Source organism: Rutidosis leptorrhynchoides, chromosome 3, assembly GCF_046630445.1.
Source record: "Rutidosis leptorrhynchoides isolate AG116_Rl617_1_P2 chromosome 3, CSIRO_AGI_Rlap_v1, whole genome shotgun sequence".
Taxonomy (NCBI): Eukaryota; Viridiplantae; Streptophyta; class Magnoliopsida; order Asterales; family Asteraceae; genus Rutidosis; species Rutidosis leptorrhynchoides.
In genome coordinates this window covers 180,621,518-180,631,196 of record NC_092335.1, presented here as the reverse complement: position 1 = coordinate 180,631,196, position 9,679 = coordinate 180,621,518, and positions in this window count along the sequence as shown.

The following is a 9,679-nucleotide window of genomic DNA, read 5'->3' as shown; positions in this document are numbered from 1 at the left end:
TCGACAACTATGCAAACATCATGCATAAACTAATATCCGCAATTCACAATAAGCTAGCAATAACAATAGCATATGGTTCACAATTTAATATGCTAAATACAGATTCACACAACCATGGTTAACCAATCGCATAAGGGAACGGTACTTAAAAGACTGTTGGAGTTCATAACATCCATTAGTGTTACTTAAACACCGCGTAATCACTAATCCCCTGGGTGATGTCTTGAACACCGCGACTAACTCACCCCCATGACAATGTGGCGTCTTGAACACCGCGACGATTCTACATGTCAATCAAAACAATGAGTGGTGTCTTGAACACCGCGACAATTCCACTCCCATGACAATGTGGTGTCTTGAACACCGCAAAAATACCACATGTCAATCAAACAATGAGTAGTGTCTTGAGCACCGCGACAATGCTACTCGTTACTTAGAATGTGGTGTCTTGAACACCGCGACAATTCCACATTCATACTTCACAAATAAATACATTATATACGTACACGCATAATTATTCCACTCGCCTTAATACCAAGATGATGATTATGCACTTCCAAAACTTCAAAGCAACGTACCTAATACATTAAGTACACATTCAATACATAACTTGTGGAACTAACCACAATATTTACACTTGAGCATTTAATGACCCAATTGCATTAAATAACTCAACTACACCAAAACCATCCATAAATGGCCAAGACTCATCTTAAATCAATAAAAACTAGTGATTAGAGTCTACTAACACCAACTAACACAATTGATTGGTATTTCATACCCATCTCACCCAAGTAGGTCAACAATCACCCATTTGACCCATTTCAACACTTAGACTTACAAGTTTTAGTCAAACTTAACCCATTAATACCCTTTCATCAGTTCATAAGTGTATAAGTGACAAACAACACAATTAACACTTACAAATCTCAATTTTTGCATGATCAAACCCTAGATTAACACCATTTGAGTTTCCTTACATCAAATTAACCCAAATTCACCCATTAAATCCCCAAATGGGTCTTACAAGTCTCAAATGACCAAACCCTAGCCATAGATTAACTAAAACTCAAAACATGGAGTTAAGACTTACTAACACTATCCACTCGTAGCTAAGAACGAGGGGAAAAACTTTACTTCTTACTCTAAAGATCGAATCCCAAATCTTCACTCTCAAATCTAACCTTGAATCTAAATGGGTTTTGTGTTTTGAGAGGAAATAGAGAAAGAAAATGGAAAAGAAATGAATAAAAATTGATAAGTGGTTGAGATTTAGAGTCCCAATCAGATCCATACGCAAAAAGATGGAATTACCCTTGCTTTAAAAATCAAAATATCAAGAAAATCATCAAAAATCCATCCCCAGCCGCAAATTGCGCCTGCTGGCCGCAATTTACGCCCAGGCCGCAAAAACGGCCGCCCAAAGGTGCCCATTTGGGTCCTGAATGGACTTTTGACCCCCAGCCAGCCGCAAATTGCGCCTGGCAGCCGCAATTTGCGCCTGGCACATTTTTTTCAGTTTTTGAACTTGTTTTGGTCGTAACTTTTTGACCGTAACTCCGTTTTCGATGAATCAAATATCGTTGGAAACGTAATAAGATTTCCTTTCTAATGGTAAGGTTTTAAAACATCAATTCAAAATTTATTTGGGGTCAAAAAGGTACATATACACCTTGTAACTCAAACAACGTCCAGTTTTCTTCGACATTCGAACAAGCAACACGTCATGCTTGGTACCCTTCATACACGCATCGTACAAATATCTTTATACAATTATACAACTAAGTATGAACATTCTAAAGATCAATTACGTACCTCGGACATGTATGATGAAAAACGGGATGTTACAACGATTCTCGAACATGTAGTAGTGAACAGGATCATCGATCCTAGGTTGACCAGCACGACGTCTAGCAGCAAACGAAGGAGCAGGAGCAGCAACGGAGTTATCGCTCGAAGTCGACATCCGCAAACAGTAAAACCACAAATCACATACCAAAAGATATAAATGCTTATGATATAACTTATACGAAATGAAATGCATAATAATGCTATAGCAAAAGGGTCGGGCTGTAGACTAGACTCTAATGCACCCTAAGAACCACGGGTTGACCACATTAAGACCGCCTAGTTCCCTACAACCAGAGCTCTGATACCAACTGTGATGGCCCCGTCAAAACACTTAACGGCTCCGTCACTTGGTCCCACAACTTGATCGAACTTAAATGAATTTAACAAACGACATTGCATTCTTTTATTTCAAAAGTTTCCCAAAAAGGAAAGCCTACCAAAATATGTAGTTTAAAAGTAACCCAACATATTAATAATCCAAAGTTGACACAAAACATTGTCAACAACCCACGAGTAATAATTACTCAAAAACCGAATGCAAGCCAAAGCTTCATAAATTGTTTAATTAAAAATCTACCCAAATGCATGCAGACTCTTCTAAACACAGCGGAAGCGTCACATAAACTCAAGTACCTGTGAAAACATGCGAGTAAACTTCCAACACAAAGGTTGAGTGAATTATAGGTTTAAATAATTGAATAAACTTTAGACCACAAGATTTAAAAATGTTAGAAAATATTAAACATTATTCCATTATCAATGAGCCACCTGGTAACCACTTAACCCTTTATTTACCCTTGCCAAACACAATAAAATTATACACTGGACAGTGTATCTACAACAAAATACGAAGTACTAAACATTCCGATTATAAATTGCTAGCGCGACTAGCTCGAAATGGGGTTGTCAAACCATATAGATCTATCCGTAGGATTCGCGTTCACCGGTAGAAACCAATGATTACATTTACCAGACTAGGGAATATTTTTGTCCAACTCACAATGAATAATTTAAATTTAATTGTCACTTGTGTCTAAACGTGAAATAAAATGCATGTAATCACATCCCAAAAATATACTTTGAAAAGTATGTAAAACGGGACTATAACTTACCTTAATAGTAACGAAGTAACCAACACAAATAAGCGAACAGCAATGAAGTACAGTGATCAGGAATGATCACAACGCCGACCTATAAATAAAGTAGGTCGATATAAATAACTAACTTAGGTCGAGTCTTCGTATGATAGCTATTGTACATGTTGCAAGTAGACATAGAACAATACTCAATATGCATTGGTTTGATTGAAACAGCTTACGGACACACACTTTCTATTTTTGACAGGTTTCCATTTTTGACAGGTTTCCATTTTTGGAAAGTTTCTATTTTTGGAAAGTTTCTATTTTTGGAAAGTTTCCAAATTTAGAAAGTTGCTATTTTAGGAAAGTTTATAAGTTAGAAAAGTTTCCTTAATTAGAAAGTCAACAAAAGTCAACTGAAAGTCAAAGTCAAACGAAAGTCAACTCAAAGTCAACCTTGGTCAAACGTAGTCAACGTTAATTTTAAAAGTGTAAGTTATAATAATAATAATGTGAGTTATAATGTTTATTAAAGTTAAATATGTCTAATTATGTCATAACATAAGTTTAATTAAATTAAAATGAATTATTAAAGTTAATATAAGTTTAAATGATATATTTAATATAACATAATTATTTAATTAATTAATTAAATATTAGTCATAATATAAGTATTATTAATTAATAATAAATTTTAAATCATATCATAAGTATTATTAATTAATAATGAATTATTAATCATATCATAAGTTTCTAATTATAATTATTAAATCATAAGTATTTAATAATTAAATTATAATTAAATAATAACTAAGCCTTATAATAATTAAATAATTAATTAATCCTTATTATAAGTCTTATAATAGTAATCTCATAATATAAGTTTAATACTTATCATAAGTATTTTCCATTAATAATAAAAGTATTATTAATCATATGTTTAATTAAAATGTTTATTAAATCATTAGTATTAATTAAATGATATAATAAATATATATCATAAGTCTTAAATAATAAAAATTACTTTTTTTATCATAAGTAATTAAATGATAATGAAATCCATTATTTATATCATAAGTTTAATAATTAGTCATAAGTTTTAAATCAAAAGTTCATCGGGTCGTATCCTGATCCCCGGGTGTCGGTTTTCGGCGAGCCTTACATATATCTTCGCCTAAGCAAACCACCTGACACTTTGGTACACTCAAGAACACCCCAAGAACAGTCCACAAGTCGTGATGTACAGCCATTACACTACTTGGAACTTCAATTCACTCAAAATCGTGTTTTAGACATAACGGGTGATTCGTGGCTCGGATCGAGATGACCCGAACATGAAATTTCATCCCACCATAAGTCCTAACACACTAACACACCCTAAAGTCACCAAATATGGTCACAAAGTCGGACCAAACCTGGTTAATACCAATATCACAATTCAATCTTAACAAAATACCACTTTGATCATATCTAGGGCTCCGGGAATCGAAACGACATGAATCCGGAGTCTAAAATTAATGTCTTGATGAGAGGAACTCATATAGATACTTTATTTTAACTTTTATAATGGTCACAATATCAGAAATACACGAAATAGCTGCTGTCCCAATTTTATCAAACCGAAAACATGTGTTTATGAGTAATTCTATGCATACAAACACCATTACAACAACAAGTAATCATCATACTATCAATATATAATCAAAATACAGAAAAATAAAGAGAAATCAAAAGTTCTAGGGTTAGGGTTTATACCCTAATCAAGAATCAATGGATGTTATCGCGTAGAGAACGGAATGAGGAACACATTGGTGTTGATTAATCCTTGATCCAAGCAATAAAAATTGATGAAGATGATGATGTTGGTGGTGTGTACCGTCGTCAAAAAGGGAGAAGGAGGAGGAAAACAAAAAAAAATTAGAATGAGGGAATAAGGAATGTAATCTAGGTTTATTTCCTTAAATCACAAGTTTGGAAAAATGGCACATCACCCCCCTCCATGAGGGTTTTGGCTGAATGGGGTCATGGGGTGGGCTCCCATGGCCCAAATTTGAATAACTTGTATTTCCTTGTGGCCCGAATGCCCGATCGAAACCCGAAACGCGAAAACACGCTTACGCGATTAAAAATTCGGAGAGATAACAAATACGCGATGAAAAATAAATATAAATACTCTATATAATAATATGATCTTAAAATATCATATTTAAAATAATTAGGATTTAAATATCCCAAAAACGCGACCGTTGGTTTGAAAACCGAAAAGATTCGCCGGATAGAAATCCGCGACACGTAGAGACGTATAACTCAAAATATGAATACAAATATTCACATAACACATAATAATTAATATATTATTATTAATATAATAATATAGGTCATAGAAATGACGTAGCACAATTATAAAATGCCCCGTCCTAATCCATCTGGACAAAGTCTTCAACAGTTGGTCCCATTGCGAGGTTCTGACCTCTATATGCCATGAACGACTCCATGTAATATGAGCAAATGCACAGCGGAAGATTTATTTCATTCCTGAGAATAAACATGCTTTCAAGTGTCAACCAAAAGGTTGGTGAGTTCATTAGTTTAACATAAATAATCATTTCCATCATTTTAATAGACCACAAGATTTTCATATTTCATAAATATCATTATCATATCAGGCATTTCGCAAACTGCATAGAGATAAAAATCATTCATATGGATTGAACACCTGGTAACCGACGTTAACTTAATGCATAGAATATCCCCAAAACAGAACCTCTCGTCTGTATAATAATCTCGAAGTACTAAAGCATTCGTACCCCGAATGGGACTTGTCAAGGTCCATAGATCTATCTTTAGGATTCGTGTCAATCAGGGTCCATTTCCCTAAATTCTTAGGTTACCAGACTTGAAGGGCGATATTCGGTTTAATAATCCAACCATAGAATGTAATTTTAAGTACTCGTGTCTATTTCGTAAAACAGTTATAAAAGCAGCGCATGTATTCTCAGTCCCAAAAATAGATATTGCAAAAGCATTTAAAAAGGGAGCAAATGAAACTCACCTAATGTATTTTGTAGTAAAAATACATATGACTATATTGAACAATGCAGGGTTGGCCTCGGATTCGCGAACCTATACCATTCGTATATATATATATATATATATATATATATATATATATATATATATATATATATATATATATATATATATATATATATATATATATATATATATATATATATATATATATATATATTAAAACATATAATCGTAACTGAACGAATTTATTTATTATATCTTTAATTTGTATATTTAATTTGTGTATATTTTTAAAATGGTTAATCTTCATATAGTTACATTAATATATTCATATCTACATACGTACTTGTTTAAATGTTATATTTAAAAAAATCGATAGTTTTGTTATTTGTACGTATTTATGTAACTAATATTAATAGGTTTGATATATATATGAAATTCTTATATAATTTTAGTATATATAATAAGTATATTTTATGTACAAAATATTTATCTGTTTTAAAAAAAAAATAGTTTTTGGTATTAATAATGATTAAAGTGGTAGTAATGATATTAATAAAATTAGTGATATCAATAATAATAACCATACTGAGTTGTATTATAATTATAATAACTATGATAACAATAATTGTAATAGTTCTAATAATTTCTTTTAATCATTTTCATAATAATATTTATCTCTAAAATTTCTATATTTGATAATCTTAATAATATTATTACAGCCTTCATATTCCTAATCATAATAATCGTAATTATCGTGTTAAATATCTATACTAATGATTATAGCTTCTTATAACATTAATTTGTAACTAAAATTATAATTTTTACTTGTATTCGTATAATTATATCTATTTTCTATAATCTTTATCACCTCATCTTTAATTATATAATTTATGTTATTAACATGTTTAGGGTCTTTGAAATCATAATTGTACTAACAATAATAATACAATAATAATAATACTAATAATAATATTAGCGATGATAATACTAATAAATTTATAATTAATAATAATAGTAATAATATTAATTTTAGTAGTGACAATAATAATAGTATTTGAAATTTTTAATTTTGATCATGTTAATCAATACATCGTATAATAATTATTATTATATTAGTTATAATACTAATAATAATAATAATAATAATAATAATAATAATAATAATAATAATAATAATAATAATAATAATAATAATAATAATAATAATAATAATAATCATAATAATAATCATAATAACACTAATAACAATAATAATGATAATCATCATAATTAATAATAATAATAATAATAATAATAATAATAATAATAATAATAATAATAATAATAATAATAATAATAATAATAATAATAATAATAATAATAATAATTAAAATGGGAATAATTGTGTATACCATTTAATAAGCTTTTCCAAAAAAATTGCCCGAGACCGGGCTCGAACCCGTGACCACCCGGTTACACACACAGCATCCTACCCATCTTACCATAACCGTTTTTCCATTTATAATTGTGTTCTAATTATATTTAACATTTCTTTCTGTTTTCTCTTCTCCTCCTCCCCAAAAACGATCAACCAGTGTACCATAATCGTAACACGACTCTTCAACAGTATTTAATATTTTATAACAACAGAATAGCAACTATAGTGTGATGGATTTAATTAGCTAACAGAAAAAAAAATAAAAAAAAAATTAAAGAACAGCATAGCTGCTGGGTTCAGCGTACGGTTCAAAAAGAAAAAATTAAAATTGAGTTTGAGTACATTTTAGCCAATTCATACAACACCAAATAGGTTTCAAATCACCCCTAGAAGCTTTATCAATCTTCAATTTAACTGGAAACATCAAAAAAATTATGAATTTCTCGATGAACACAGCCTTTGACTTTTGAAATATAAAGTTTGACTCAAAATTTTGATTTCGTTAGAAAGAATTGGAGTTTGAGACTTTACAGATAGTTTTAATGGACAATTCCTATCAACTCTGTATAATTACATTTTGAAAATAGTTTCAAATTCGAAATTTGACTAAAAAGTTGAAGGTACAGAGTGTGTCGAGCTGTTTATCGTAAAGAAAAATATTTTGAAAGCTATACTCAATCACAGACAGTGGTAATTTGAAAAAAATAGTGAAAAGGAATTGAGATATCTAATTTATAACATGAATTGATCGATTACATAGTGAATGTGGTATTAATTTCTCAATTAGACAACGAAGTCAGAGGGAAAAAATAAAATAAATAAAAAGTGAAAACGATTGCTCACAGAAATTGTAATTCACTGTGCTAGGATTCGGTTTTATTTGGAATAGAAATAGAGACAGGATCAAAAGTAGGATTACCATGTTCCACTGAATTGAATTTATTAGGATTTTCAGATTTTATATAGTTTACATATTTAATTAATTGATATTAATAATTAATATTAATATTATTAATAATTAATAATAATACATGAAAATATTAATAATAATTGAATTTATGATAACAATTATTATAAAACTAACAATAATATAACAAATTGTATGTATTGAATTCCTTAATGATGATATTAATTATAATACTTGTAATAATATCAATAGTTAATATTTATAATAATGATTTCAATAAGAAAAAAAATGATAATATTATTAACAATACTAATAATAATACTAATGTTTGACAATATTAATACTATTAATTGATATTAATAATAATTACACAACAATTTATACATATCAATTTCATATTTATATTATAATATTATTAGTACTTGTATTAATATTTATTTTAATATTACTACTGGAAGTAATATTGATACAACAATTATAATCTAGCTTGTAATAAAATTTAATATACTAACCTTATTAGTTCTGTAATACTTATTTTCTATAACATCATATTTGAATATTTAATATTTATATTTAATATTAATTATGCATAGAAGTCATATATGTATATATCTAGATTCATTTTTAATAATAGCTTAATCATTTTGTATTTTACTTTCCATTTTCAATTCAAAAGATTATAATGTAATTTATTAATTCAAGATATTATATATACTTATATTTATTTTTATATACATATCTATATATATTCATACTTATTTACAACAGTTGTTCGTGAATCGTCGGGCACGGTCAAAGGGTAATTGAATATAGTTTCAAAATTTGTGAGACTTAACATTACAGACTTTGCTTATCGTATCGATATCATATTAAGATTTAAGTTTAATTATGGTCAAAAATTTCCTGGGTCGTCACAAATTAACAGTTAAAGGTCGTTAAATAATTAACGGTAAAAGATAACGGAAAAAGTAGGGTCGTGACAGGTGGGGTCGTGAGGACCATGTTGTGTGATTAGTGATGCGATAGCCGTGTTTCGCTCACATGTTGTTGCGGGTGTGACAATAGTCGATTTTGTACACCTTGGGATTAGCGTTGCCATAGTCGTTTGGGCGCTATCGGTTTTAGCCGTTTGCTTATGATGTTGCGGTAGTTGCGTGATAGCCGTGTTTGCGCACTACAAGGGTTGTTATGTGGTAAGTGTTATCCGTAAGGATTCGCTTCTTTTCGGTCTTAATCGGTTAGATGGTTGACTTTATTTTGGTACGTGGTTGTTACTAGCAATGTACTTGGTATGGGTACGCTAGGAGTTGATATCTCGGTACGAGATTGATTGAGTTTTTCCTGACGTGAGGGATTGAGGAAGTCTTAGTGCTTGGATTTGTGGATATT